Consider the following 14,896-nt stretch of genomic DNA (forward strand, 5'->3'; position numbering starts at 1 on the left):
ATACACCATAGTCAACAGAGAGCTTGTGAGGCGCAGTGTCACTGGTGTCTACCAGCACTGCGTGGAGCCGGAGCAAGGCCAAGCAATCCTCAAAGACATTCATCAAGGCGAATGTGGCCACTATGCGGCTTCAAGAGCACTTGTCGCCAAAGCTTTCCGCCATGGTTTTTTTGGCCGACTGATCTAGAAGACGCCAAAGACTTGGTCCAGAAATGCAAAGGGTGCCAGAAGTTCCGTTCCAAGCCACATCAGCCGGCTTTTGCACTCAAGACTATCCCCATTGCCTGGCCCTTTGTTGTCTGGGGCCTGGACATGGTGGGGCCATTCAAGACTGCACAAGGTGGCATGACTCATTTGCTTGTCGCAGTAGACAAGTTCACCAAGTGGATAGAAGCAAAACCAATCAAGAAGTTGAACGGTCCGACTGCTGTGACTTTCGTTTCCGACATCACCATCCGGTATGGCATACCACACAGCATCATCACCGACAATGGCACAAACTTTGCCAAAGGCGCCTTGGCCCGTCTCTGCGCGACGCAGGGCATCCGACTGGACCTAGCGTCCGTTGCCCATCCGCAGTCAAATGGCCAAGTAGAGCGAGCAAACAGCCTCATCTTGTCCGTCATCAAGCCCCGACTAGTCGAGCCTCTGGAACGTTCGGCCGGCTGCTGGCTCGACGAGCTGCCAGCCATCCTCTGGAGCCTGCGCACAACTCCGAACAAGTCAACCGGCTTCACGCCTTTCTTCCTCGTCTATGGTGTCGAAGCCGTCATCCCAACGGACATAGAATTCGACTCCCCTCGAGTCACCATGTACACCGAAGAGGAGGCAGAAGAAACACGTCAAGACGGCGTCGATCTACTGGAGGAGGGCCGGCTGTTGGCACTCAGCCGGTCTAGCATCTACCAGCAGAGCCTGCGCCGATACTGCAATCGGAAGGTCAAGCCGAGATCTTTCCAAGAGGGAGACCTTGTGGTCCGGCTGATCCAGCGAACAGCCGGCCAGCACAAGCTCTCAGCACCTTGGGAAGGCCCCTTCATTATCAGCAAAGTGTTGGGCAACGACTCCTACTACCTGATCGATGCCCAGAAGCCTCGAGTGCACAAAAGGGATGACTCTGGCAAGGAGACAGAGCGGCCATGGAATGCAAATCTCCTCCGAAGATTTTACAGTTAACGCAGTATGTACCATGCTACCTTTTGTATTAAAGTACGAAGACTCCGGGTCCCCCGAGAAGAGCTCGGGGACTGCCCTCTTTTATCTATATGATAAGAATTATGCCTACGAATGTGTCATTTTTTTATGGCGCTTGGTACTGGGTCTCACTAGTCGGCCCGGGGACTTGCCGCCTTGTACTATGAAATGCTTCCTGCAGCCGGACAAGTAATGTGTTGGCACTTAAGCCGTCTCCTGCCAGAAGTCGCAGCTCGCAGAGCGACTGTCTGGTGGGCAGGAGCAAGGTAGAAAGGGTGCCCACATGAAAAATGGCTAAGGACACAAAGCATGTGCATAGTTTAAGCCGGCTTCCCGCCTTCTACGACCGGCTGTTGAGCAGCCGGCCTGCCGGCTTCTACTTAACTTGCTAAAATGTTCTAAAAATGCTAAGTACTCGCCTCCCCGAAAGTAGCTAAGTGCTTGACGCAGCCGCAGTCTGCAGAGCGGCTGTTCGGCTGGCAAGACGACAACCAAGGGAAGGCGGAAAAGGAAAAAGCCAAAGAGCAGCAAGCAAGAAAAGATAGAACTCGGAAAAATATTTACATAGCAAAGGCCCTTGGCCGATCTTCAACAAAAGTTTGAGATACACCCCGCGGGTGGAATTGCGCAAAATTAACAAGTTCGCCGAGACTGATAGACAGGTAAAGCAAAGATAAACTGGCGGCCTAGGGAGTGGCAGACGGGTTCGGTGGATCGGAGGAGTCGGTGGCGCCGGTTGTTGGAGCGGCCGGCTGGTCAGTCTCCGCTTGGTCACCTCCAGTGGTAGCCGGCTCGGTTGGGCGAGGCTCGTTGCTGGTGGCGCGGCCGAGTTGAGGCTGGCCGTCCGCTCCAACCTCTGGCGCCTCCTCTTCGCCTTCCTCCTCTGCCTCGCCTTCTTCCTCGCCGCTGGAGTCGATCACCTCCGCCGAGTCCTCGCCGTCTTCCGGGTTCAGCCCGAACCATTCTGGTGGCGCCTCGGCGCCGTTCTCAACCCGCTACGGGACGAAGATGCTGGTGTCGGTGTACTCGGCGATTGACGACGCATGCTTGACGAGGTCATCTTCCACGACCGCCAACTCCTCCTGAGCCTCCAGCCGGAACGTGGCTAGCTGGGCTAGACTTAGCCCAGGGTACCATGCCTTGACGAATTCCAAGGCCCGGCGCGCTCCAGCCTGGGCCGAGGAGCCTTTCCAGGCCTCAAGACGGCCGGCCGCCACCTCCAGCCAGTCGGCAGTCCGACTAGGAGTGCGCGGTGCCGGCATGTCTAGCCACAGGGCGGCGATCGCCTGGGCGCCGACATGCTAAAGTCGGCGCAGCATCCGGTGAGCCGGCCGAAGACGGGCCTCGATGCTCAGGATCTGCTCGCTAAGGGTACGGGGGGCGTCGGTGGCGATCTGTGCACCGTTCGCCCTCCGTCCTTCACGATCGGCTTCAATAGCCTGATTGGCGGCGTCCGAGTGACCAGGGAAGAAGTCTGCCAAGACAGAAAGCAAAGAGCCAAAGTTAGAGATGAGAAGCCGGCTCGACCAACAGCCGGCAGCTCAAAGAAGGAAAAAGAGGGAAACTCACCATTGACTATGTCCTCGATCTCGTCAAAGCCGGAAGTCAGCATCGCCTCCTTGTCGGTCCAGGCGGAGCGTTCGGTCGCGAACTCAGCAAGAAGGCCGGTCTCCTTGTCCTCCGCCTCCTTCTGGGCCTTCTTGAGAAGTTCCGCCTGTTCCGCCAGTTGCGCGGCAAGCCGGTCGCGCTCTTCAGCCAGCTTGCTGCGCTCCTCCTCCTTAGCACGCAGCGAAGTGTTGGCTTCGCCCAGCTGCTGCTACAAGGTGGCGTTGGCCTCTGTGGAAGAAAAGAAGAAGGGAAGGCGTCAGTTACCAACAGAGAAGAGGCAGAGTCGCCGGGGAGATCCGGCCCGACTGTTCAGCAGTCGGCCCGAATCTCGGGGACTACAGCCCACGGGTGCGCTAGCAAGCCCCCGCGGAGAAAGGAGTCATCAAAATCAACAGAAAGAAGAACAGTCACTGGGGAGATCCGGCCCGACTGCTCAGCACTCGGCCCGAATCTCGGGGACTACAGCCCGCGGGTGCGCCAGCACGCCCCCGGAGGAAAAGGAAAAAGACTTACTCCGGCTCTCCGACAAGTTGACATCATGTTGATCCAACTCCTGGACCTTGGAGTTGAAGGCGTCAGCACGAAGGTTATGATAATCCTGCAGCAATGATATCAGCTCTCAGAGCCTGCTAGTTAAAGTTCCGCGCCGCCTGCTCAGCAGCCAGCCCGGAACTCGGGGACTACACCCAGTGGGTGCGCTGACGCGCCCCCACAAAGCAATACAAGAGTTAAAAACAAAGAAGCAAGAAGCATACCCGGATGCCTTGTTGCAGTTCTTGATGGCGTCGGCTTCAGCGCGGAGTTTGGTTTGAACATCCAGCATCGCCTTGTTCAGAGGGCCCGTCCCGCCAACCCGCACCCACCCAGTGGGCGCGGCGCTGGTCGCCTCGGTGTCCGGGATCGAGGAGCTCACGTCACCAGTCTCCAGCGGGCGTGGCGCCGAAGCCGCCTTTGCAAGTCGGCGACACGTCGGTGTGCCGACCTCAAGAGTCAGGCCCGTCGCCACCTCGTTTTCAGTTGGCGGCACCGGCGGGTCCGCCGGCTGCTCGCCTTGCGCGCTCCCGGATGGCGGTGGCGGAGGCACAATCACGTCCGGCATGGTGACGTCGTCGCCGTCCCTCTCCATGACCGGGTGTTCGTCGCCGGCGTCCCCAGTCTGCGCCACGAACTCCGGAGGTGGCGGCGCGGAGTTTAGGGGAGTGATGAAAATCGCCGACTGGCGGTGCGCGGCTTCTTCAGCCTGCTTCTTCGCCGCGTCGGCTGCCTCGGCCTCCGCCAGTTTCTTCAAGGCGGCGGCCTCCGCCTTCTCTACCCCCGCCTTCTCCAGGCGGGCAGCTTCCTGCTCTTCGCGCTCTTCTCGTGCGTTCTGCTCCCTCGCCTCCCGGAGGTCGGCGGCCGGATCGATCCGCCGAGTGGTTTTGGAAGTCTCCGCCGACCCCACGATGGAGGCGGCGGCCGATTTCTTGAGAGAGAGTGGAGCCCTAGATCAAGGGAAACAAAGTGAAGAAGCTCAGACAGAATCAACAAGGAAAAAAATGAAGGTACGAGACAAAAGCGGTACTTACGCGGAAACCAGCTGCGGCTTCTTCACCTCCTTGCGGAAGCGGACGGCCTTTGCGGCTGCCTCGTCCCGCTTGGTCGCTGCGGTCGATCCCTTGGGCTTCTTTGGCCTACTGCCGAACAGGCTCGGTGCGGCCATGCGTTTCTTCGCGCCACCTTGGGCATCCGGCGCGGCAGACGAGCTCGCGCCCGGCTGGCTGACTCCTGGCTGATGGCGCGGGGCGACTTCCCCCGCGTCGTCGTCAGGCCAGTCCTTGAGGCTGGCTCCGAGCCTCGAGCCGCTTGTTTTGCCGCCTCCTTGTTGGGGAACGTAGCAGAAATTCAAAATTTTCTACGCATCACCAAGATCAATCTATGGAGTTTACTAGCAACGAGAGGGAAGGAGTGCATCTACATACCCTTGTAGATCATGAGCGGAAGTGTTCAAGAGAACGGGGTTGATGGAGTCGTACTCGTCGTGATCCAAATCACCGATGATCCTAGCGCCGAACGGACGGCACCTCCGCGTTCAACACACGTACGGTTGGGAGAGACGTCTCCTCCTTCTTGATCCAGCAAGGGGGAAGGAGAGGTTGATGGAGATCCAGCAGCACGACGGCGTGGTGGTGGAAGCAGCGTGGATCTCGGCAGGGCTTCGCCAAGCTCAGCGAGAGGGAGAGGTGTTACCGGGAACAGGGAGGCGCCAGGGGCTTGGGTGCGCAGCCCTCCCTCCCCCTCTTTATATAGGGGCCCTGTGGGGGGGCATCGGCCCTAGAGATCCAATCTCAAGGGGGGCGGCGGCCAAGGGGGAAAACTTGCCCCCCAAGTCAGGTGGGGCGCCCCCCACCCCTAGGCGCAGGGGGAGGCCCATGGGGGGCGGACCAGCCCACCAGGGGCTGGTTCCCTTCCCACTTCAGCCCATGGGGCCCTCCGGGATAGGTGGCCCCACCCGGTGGACCCCCGGGACCCTTCCGGTGGTCCCGGTACAATACCGGTGACCCCCGAAACTTTCCCGGTGGCCGAAACTGGACTTCCTATATACAAATCTTTACCTTCGGACCATTCCGGAACTCCTCGTGATGTTTGGGATCTCATCCGGGACTCCGAACAACTTTTGGGTTACCGCATACTAATATCTCTACAACCCTAGCGTCACCGAACCTTAAGTGTGTAGACCCTACGGCTTCCGGAGACATGCAGACATGACCGAGACGACTCTCCGGTCAATAATCAACAGCGGGATCTGGATACCCATGTTGGCTCCCACATGCTCCTCGATGATCTCATCGGATGAACCACGATGTCAAGGATTCAATCAATCCCGTATACAATTCCCTTTGTCTATCGGTATGTTACTTACCCGAGATTCGATCATCGGTATCCCAATACCTCGTCCAATCTCGTTACCGACAAGTCACTTTACTCGTACCGTAATGCATGATCCCCTGACCAACCACTTGGTCACATTGAGCTCATTATAATGATGCATTACCGAGTGAGCCCAGAGATACCTCTCCTTCATACGGAGTGACAAATCCCAATCTCGATTCGTGCCAACCCAACAGACACTTTTGGAGATACCTGTAGTGTACCTTTATAGCCACCCAGTTACCTTGTGACGTTTGGTACACCCAAAGCATTCCTACGGTATCCGGGAGTTGCACAATCTCATGGTCTAAGAAAACGATACTTGACATTAGAAAAGCTCTTAGCAAACGAACTACACGATCTTGTGTTATGCTTAGGATTGGGTCTTGTCCATCACATCATTCTCCTAATGATGTGATCCCGTTATCAATGACATCCAATGTCCATGGTCAGGAAACCATAACCATCTATTGATCAACGAGCTAGTCAACTAGAGGCTTACTAGGGACATGTTGTGGTCTATGTATTCACACATGTATTATGGTTTCCAGTTAATACAATTATAGCATGAACAATAGACAATTATCATGAACAAGGAAATACAATAATAACCATTTTATTATTGCCTCTAGGGCATATTTCCAACAGTCTCCCACTTGCACTAGAGTCAATAATCTAGTTCACATCACTATGTGATTGTAATGAATCCAACACCCATGGGGTTTGTTCATATCTCGCTTGTGAGAAAGGTTACTGAACCTTTCAGATCCGTGTGTGCTTTACAAATCTCTATGTCATCTTGTAGATGCAGCTACCACGCACTACTTGGAGCTGTTCCAAATAACTGCTCTACTATACGAATCCGGTTTACTACTCAGAGTCATCCGGATTAGTGTCAAAGTTTGCATCGACGTAACCCTTTACGACGAACTCTTTTACCACCTCCATAATCGAGAAAATTCCTTAGTCCACTAGTTACTAAGGATAAGTTCGACCGCTGTCATGTGGTCCATTCCTGGATCACTATTGTACCCCTTGACTAACTCATGGCAAGGCACACTTCAGGTGCGGTACACAGCATAGCATACTGTAGAGCCTACGTCTAAAGCATAGGGGACGACCTTCGTCCTTTTTCTCTCTTCTGCCGTGGTCAGGTCTTGAGTCTTACTCAATACTCACACCTTGTAACACAGCCAAGAACTCCTTCTTTGCTGATCTATTTTGAACTCTTTCAAAATCCTGTCACGGTATGTATTCATTTGAAAGTACTATTAAGCGTTTTTGATCTATCCTTATAGATCTTGATGCTCAATGTTCAAGTAGCTTAATCCAGGTTTTCCATTGAAAAACACTTTTCAAATAACCCGGTATGCTTTCTAGAAATTCTACATCATTTCTGATCAACAATATGTTAACAACATATACTCATCAAAAATTCTATAGTGCTCCCACTCACTTCTTTGGAAATACAAGTTTCTCATAAACTTTGTATAAACCCAAAATCTTTGATCATCTCATCAAAGCATACATTCCAACTCCGAGATGCTTACTCCAGTCCTTAGAAGGATTGCTGGAGCTTTGCATACTTGTTAGCATCTTTCAGGATTGACAAAACCTTCTGGTTGTATCACATACAACTTTTCCTCAAGAAAATCGTCGAGGAAACAATGTTTTGACATCCTATCTGCAAGATTTCATAAATAATGCAGTAACTGCTAATATAATTCCAACAGACTCTTAGCATCGCTACGAGTGAGAAAATCTCATCGTAGTCAACTCCTTGAACTTGTCGGAAAACATCTTAACGACAAGTCGAGCTTTCTTAATGGTGATACTTACCATCATTGTATGTCTTCCCTTTTAAAATCCATGTGTACCCAACAGCCTTACGACCATCAAGTAGTTCTTTCAAAGTCTATACTTTGTTTTCATACATGGATCCTCTCGGTTTTATGGCCTCAAGCCATTCGTCGGAATCCGGGCCCACCATCGCTTCTCCATAGCTCGTAGGTTCATTGTTGTCTAGAAACATGACTTCCAAGACAGGATTACGTACCACTCTGAAGTAGCATGCATCCTTGTCGTCCTACGAGGTTTGGTAGTGACTTGATCCGAAGTTTCATGATCACTATCATAAGCTTCCACTTCAAGGTGTAGGTGCCACAGGAACAACTTCTTGTGCCCTGCTACACACTAGTTGAAGTGACGGTTCTATAACCTCATCAAGTCTCCACCATCCTCCCACTCAATTCTTTCGAGAGAAACTTTTCCTCGAGAAAGGACCCGTTACTAGAAACAATCACTTTCGCTTCCAGATCTGAAATAGGAGGTATACCCAACTATTTTGGGTATTCTATGAAGATGCATTTATCCGCTTTGGGTTCGAGCTTATCAGCCTGAAACTTTTTTCACATAAGCGTCGCAGCCCCAAACTTTTAAGAAACGACAGCTTAGGTTTCTCTAAACCATAGTTCATACGGTGTCGTCTCAACGGAATTGCGTGGTGCCCTATTTAAAGTGAATGCGGTTGTCTCTAATGCCTAACCCATAAACGATAGTGTAATTCGATAAGAGACATCATGGTATGCACCATATCCAATAGGGTGCAGTTATGATGTTCGGACACACCATCACACTATGGTGTTCCAGGCGGTATTAGTCGTGAAACAATTTCCACAATTTCTTAATTTTGTGCCAAACTCGTAACTCAGATATTCATCTCTATGATCATATCACAGACATTTTATCCTCTTGTCACGACGATCTTCAACTTCACTCTGAAATTACTTGAACCTTTCAATAATTCAGACTTGTGTTTCATCAAGTAAATATACTCAGCATCTACTCAAATCATCTGTGAAGCAAGAACATAACGATATCCACTGCATGCCTCAGCACTCATTGGACTGCACACTTCAAAATGTATTACTTCCAACAAGTTGCTTTCTTGTTCCATCTTACTGAAAACGAGGCCTTTCAGTCATCTTGCCCATGTGGTATGATTTGCATGTCTCAAGTGATTCAAAATCAAGTGAGTCCAAACGATCCATCTGTATGGACTTTCTTCAGGCATATATACTAATAGACATGGTTCGCATGTCTCAATCTTTTCAAAAATGAGTGAGTCCAAAGATCCATCAACATGGAGCTTCTTCATGCGTTTTATACCAATATGACTCAAGTGGCAGTTCCACAAGTATGTGGTACTATCATTACTGTCTTATATCTTTTGGCATGAACATGTGTATCACTACGATCGAGATTCAATAAACCATTCATTTTAGGTGCAAGACCATTGAAGGTATTATTCAAATAGACAGAGTAACCATTATTCTCCTTAAATGAATAACCGTATTGCGATAAACATAATCCAATCATGTCTATGCTCAACGCAAACACCAAATAACAATTATTTAGGTTTAACACCAATCTTGATGGTAGAGGGAGCATGCGATGCTTGATCACATCAACCTTGGAAACACTTCCAACACATATCGTCATCTCACCTTTAGCTAGTCTCCGTTTATTCCGTAGCCTTTTATTTCGAGTTACCAACACTTAGCAACCGAACCGGTATCTAATACCCTGGTGCTACTAGGAGTACTAGTAAAGTACACATTAATATAATGTATATCCAATATAATTCTGTCGACCTTGCCTAACTTCTCATCTACCAAGTATCTAGGGTAGTTCTGCTTCAGTGACCGTTCCCCTCATTACATAAGCACTTAGTCTCGGGTTTGGGTTCAACCTTGGGTTTCTTCACTAGAGCAGCAACTGGTTTGCCATTTCATGAAGTATCCCTTCTTTCCCTTTCCCTTCTTGAAACTAGTGGTTTTACTAACCATCAACAATTGATGCTCCTACTTGATTTCTACTTTCATGGTGTCAAACATCGCGAATAGCTCAAGGATCATCATATCTATCCCTGATTTGTTATAGTTCATCACGAAGCTCTAGTAGCTTGGTGGCAGTGACTTTGGAGAACCATCACTATCTCATCTGGAAGATTAACTCCCACTCGATTCAAGCGATTGTAGTACTCAGACAATCTGAGCACATGCTCAACGGTTGAGCTTTTCTCCCTTAGTTTGCAGGCTTAAGAAACTTGTCAGAGGTCTCATACCTCTTGACGTGGGCACGAGCCTAAAATCCCAATTTCAGCTCTTGGAACATCTCATATGTTCCGCGACGTTTCAAAATGTCTTCGGTGCCTCAATTCTAAACCGTTCAACATTACGCACTGAACTATCACGTAGTCATCAAAACGTGTATGTCAGATATTCGCAACATCCACAAACGAAGCTTGAGGTTCTGCACACCGAGCGGTGCATTAAGGACATAAGCCTTCTGTGCAGCAATGAGGACAATCCTCAGTTTACGGACCCAGTCCGCATAATTGCTACTATCAACTTTCAACTAAATTTTCTCTAGGAACATATCTTAAACAGTAGAACTAAAGCGTAAGCTACGACATAATTTGTAAAGACCTTTTGACTATGTTCATGATAATTAAGTTCATCTAATTATTTAATGAACTCCCACTCAGATAGACATCCCTCTAGTCATCTAAGTAATACATGATCCGACTCAACTAGGCCGTGTCCGATCATCACGTGAGACGGACTAGTCATCATCGGTGAACATCTCCATGTTGATCGTATCTGCTATACGACTCATGTTCGACCTTTCGGTCTCTTGTGTTCTGAGGCCATGTCTGTACATGCTAGGCTCGTCAAGTCAACCTAAGTGTTTCGCATGTGTAAATCTGGCTTACACCCGTTGTATGCGAACGTTAGAATCTATCACACCCGATCATCACGTGGTGCTTCGAAACAACGAACCTTCGCAACGGTGCACAGTTAGGGGGAACACATCTCTTGAAATTTTAGTGAGGGATCATCTTATTTATGCTACCGTCGTTCTAAGCAAATAAGATGTAAACATGACAAACATCACATGCAAATCATAAAGTGACATGATATGGCCAATATCATCTTGCGCCTTTGATCTCCATCTTCGAGGCGCGGCATGATCACCTTCGTCACCGGCATGACACCATGATCTCCATCATCGTGTCTTCATGAAGTTGTCTCGCCAACTATTACTTCTACTACTATGGCTAACGGTTAGCAATAAAGTAAAATAATTACATGGGATTTTCATTGACACGCAGGTCATACAATAAATTAAGACAACTCCTATGGCTCCTGCCGGTTGTCATACTCATCGACATGCAAGTCGTGATTCCTATTACAAGAACATGATCAATCTCATACATCACATATATAATTCATCACATCCTTTTGGCCATATCACATCACATAGCATACCCTGCAAAAACAAGTTAGACGTCCTCTAATTGTTGTTGCATGTTTTACGTGGCTGCTATGGGTTTCTAGCAAGAACGTTTCTTACCTACGCAAAAGCCACAACGGTGATATGCCAATTGCTATTTACCCTTCATAAGGACCCTCTTCATCGAATCCGATCCGACTAAAGTGGGAGAGACAGACACCCGCTAGCCACCTTATGCATCAAGTGCATGTCAGTCGGTGGAACCTGTCTCACGTAAGAGTACGTGTAAGGTCGGTCCAGGCCGCTTCATCCCACAATGCCGCCGAATCAAGATAAGACTAGTAACGGCAAGCAAATTGAACAAATCATCGCCCACAACTACTTTGTGTTCTACTCGTGCATAGAATCTACGCATAGACCTAGCTCATGATGCCACTGTTGGGGAACGTAGCAATAATTCAAAATTTTCTACGCATCACCAAGACCAATCTATGGAGTTTACTAGCAACGAGAGGGAAGGAGTGCATCTACATACCCTTGTAGATCGCGAGCGGAAGCGTTCAAGAGAACGGGGTTGATGGAGTCGTACTCGTCGTGATCCAAATCACCGATGATCCTAGCGCCGAACGGACGGCACCTCCGCGTTCAACACACGTACGGTTGGGAGAGACGTCTCCTCCTTCTTGATCCAGCAAGGGGGAAGGAGAGGTTGATGGAGATCCAGCAGCACGACGGCGTGGGGGTGGAAGCAGCGTCGATCTCGGCAGGGCTTCGCCAAGCTCAGCGAGAGGGAGAGGTGTTACGGGGAAGAGGAAGGCGCCAGGGGCTTGGGTGCGCAGCCCTCCCTCCCCCCTCTTTATATAGGGGCCCTGTGGGGGGCGCCGGCCCTAGAGATCCAATCTCAAGGGGGGCGGCGGCGAAGGGGGAAAACTTGCCCCCCAAGTCAGGTGGGGCGCCCCCACCCCCAGGGTTTCCAACCCTAGGCGCAGGGGGAGGCCCATGGGGGCGCACCAGCCCACCAGGGGCTGGTTCCCTTCCCACTTCAGCCCATGGGGCCCTCCGGGATAGGTGGCCCCACCCGGTGGACCCCCGGGACCCTTCCGGTGGTCCCGGTACAATACCGGTGACCCCCGAAACTTTCCCGGTGGCCGAAACTGGACTTCCTATATACAAATCTTTACCTCCGGACCATTCCGGAACTCCTCGTGATGTCCGGGATCTCATCCGGGACTCCGAACAACTTTCGGGTTACCGCATACTAATATCTCTACAACCCTAGCGTCACCGAACCTTAAGTGTGTAGACCCTACGGCTTCCGGAGACATGCAGACATGACCGAGACGACTCTCCGGTCAATAACCAACAGCGGGATCTGGATACCCATGTTGGCTCCCACATGCTCCTCGATGATCTCATCGGATGAACCACGATGTCGAGGATTCAATCAATCCCGTATACAATTCCCTTTGTCTATCGGTATGTTACTTATCCGAGATTCGATCGTCGGTATCCCAATACCTCGTCCAATCTCGTTACCGACAAGTCACTTTACTCGTACCGTAATGCATGATCCCCTGACCAACCACTTGGTCACATTGAGCTCATTATAATGATGCATTACCGAGTGAGCCCAGAGATACCTCTCCTTCATACGGAGTGACAAATCCCAATCTCGATTCGTGCCAACCCAACAGACACTTTTGGAGATACCTGTAGTGTACCTTTATAGCCACCCAGTTACCTTGTGACGTTTGGTACACCCAAAGCATTCCTACGGTATACGGGAGTTGCACAATCTCATGGTCTAAGAAAACGATACTTGACATTAGAAAAGCTCTTAGCAAACGAACTACACGATCTTGTGTTATGCTTAGGATTGGGTCTTGTCCATCACATCATTCTCCTAATGATGTGATCCCGTTATCAATGACATCCAATGTCCATGGTCAGGAAACCATAACCATCTATTGATCAACGAGCTAGTCAACTAGAGGCTTACTAGGGACATGTTGTGGTCTATGTATTCACACATGTATTATGGTTTCCAGTTAATACAATTATAGCATGAACAATAGACAATTATCATGAACAAGGAAATACAATAATAACCATTTTATTACTGCCTCTAGGGCATATTTCCAACAGTCTCCCACTTGCACTAGAGTCAATAATCTAGTTCACATCACTATGTGATTGTAATGAATCCAACACCCATGGGGTTTGTTCATATCTCGCTTGTGAGAGAGGTTACTGAACCTTTCAGATCCGTGTGTGCTTTACAAATCTCTATGTCATCTTGTAGATGCAGCTACCACGCGCTACTTGGAGCTGTTCCAAATAACTGCTCTACTATACGAATCCGGTTTACTACTCAGAGTCATCCGGATTAGTGTCAAAGTTTGCATCGACGCAACCCTTTACGACGAACTCTTTTACCACCTCCATAATCGAGAAAATTCCTTAGTCCACTAGTTACTAAGGATAAGTTCGACCGCTGTCATGTGGTCCATTCCTGGATCACTATTGTACCCCTTGACTAACTCATGGCAAGGCACACTTCAGGTGCGGTACACAGCATAGCATACTGTAGAGCCTACGTCTAAAGCATAGGGGACGACCTTCGTCCTTTCTCTCTCTTCTGCCGTGGTCAGGTCTTGAGTCTTACTCAATACTCACACCTTGTAACACAGCCAAGAAATCCTTCTTTGCTGATCTATTTTGAACTCTTTCAAAATCCTGTCACGGTATGTATTCATTTGAAAGTACTATTAAGCGTTTTTGATCTATCCTTATAGATCTTGATGCTCAATGTTCAAGTAGCTTAATCCAGGTTTTCCATTGAAAAACACTTTTCAAATAGCCCTGTATGCTTTCTAGAAATTCTACATCATTTCTGATCAACAATATGTTAACAACATATACTCATCAAAAATTCTATAGTGCTCCCACTCACTTCTTTGGAAATACAAGTTTCTCATAAACTTTGTATAAACCCAAAATCTTTGATCATCTCATCAAAGCATACATTCCAACTCCGAGATGCTTACTCCAGTCCTTAGAAGGATTGCTGGAGCTTTGCATACTTGTTAGCATCTTTCAGGATTGACAAAACCTTCTGGTTGTATCACATACAACTTTTCCTCAAGAAAATCGTCGAGGAAACAATGTTTTGACATCCTATCTGCAAGATTTCATAAATAATGCAGTAACTGCTAATATAATTCCAACAGACTCTTAGCATCGCTACGAGTGAGAAAATCTCATCGTAGTCAACTCCTTGAACTTGTCGGAAAACATCTTAACGACAAGTCGAGCTTTCTTAATGGTGATACTTACCATCATTGTCTGTCTTCCCTTTTAAAATCCATGTGTACCCAACAGCCTTACGACCATCAAGTAGTTCTTTCAAAGTCTATACTTTGTTTTCATACATGGATCCTCTCGGTTTTATGGCCTCAAGCCATTCGTCGGAATCCGGGCCCACCATCGCTTCTCCATAGCTCGTAGGTTCATTGTTGTCTAGAAACATGACTTCCAAGACAGGATTACGTACCACTCTGAAGTAGCATGCATCCTTGTCGTCCTACGAGGTTTGGTAGTGACTTGATCCGAAGTTTCATGATCACTATCATAAGCTTCCACTTCAAGGTGTAGGTGCCACAGGAACAACTTCTTGTGCCCTGCTACACACTAGTTGAAGTGACGGTTCTATAACCTCATCAAGTCTCCACCATCCTCCCACTCAATTCTTTCGAGAGAAACTTTTCCTCGAGAAAGGACCCGTTACTAGAAACAATCACTTTTGCTTCCAGATCTGAAATAGGAGGTATACCCAACTATTTTGGGTATTCTATGAAGATGCATTTATCCGCTTTGGGTTCGAGCTTAT

Source organism: Aegilops tauschii, chromosome 7 (genome assembly GCF_002575655.3).
Source record: "Aegilops tauschii subsp. strangulata cultivar AL8/78 chromosome 7, Aet v6.0, whole genome shotgun sequence".
NCBI classification, from domain to species: domain Eukaryota; kingdom Viridiplantae; phylum Streptophyta; class Magnoliopsida; order Poales; family Poaceae; genus Aegilops; species Aegilops tauschii.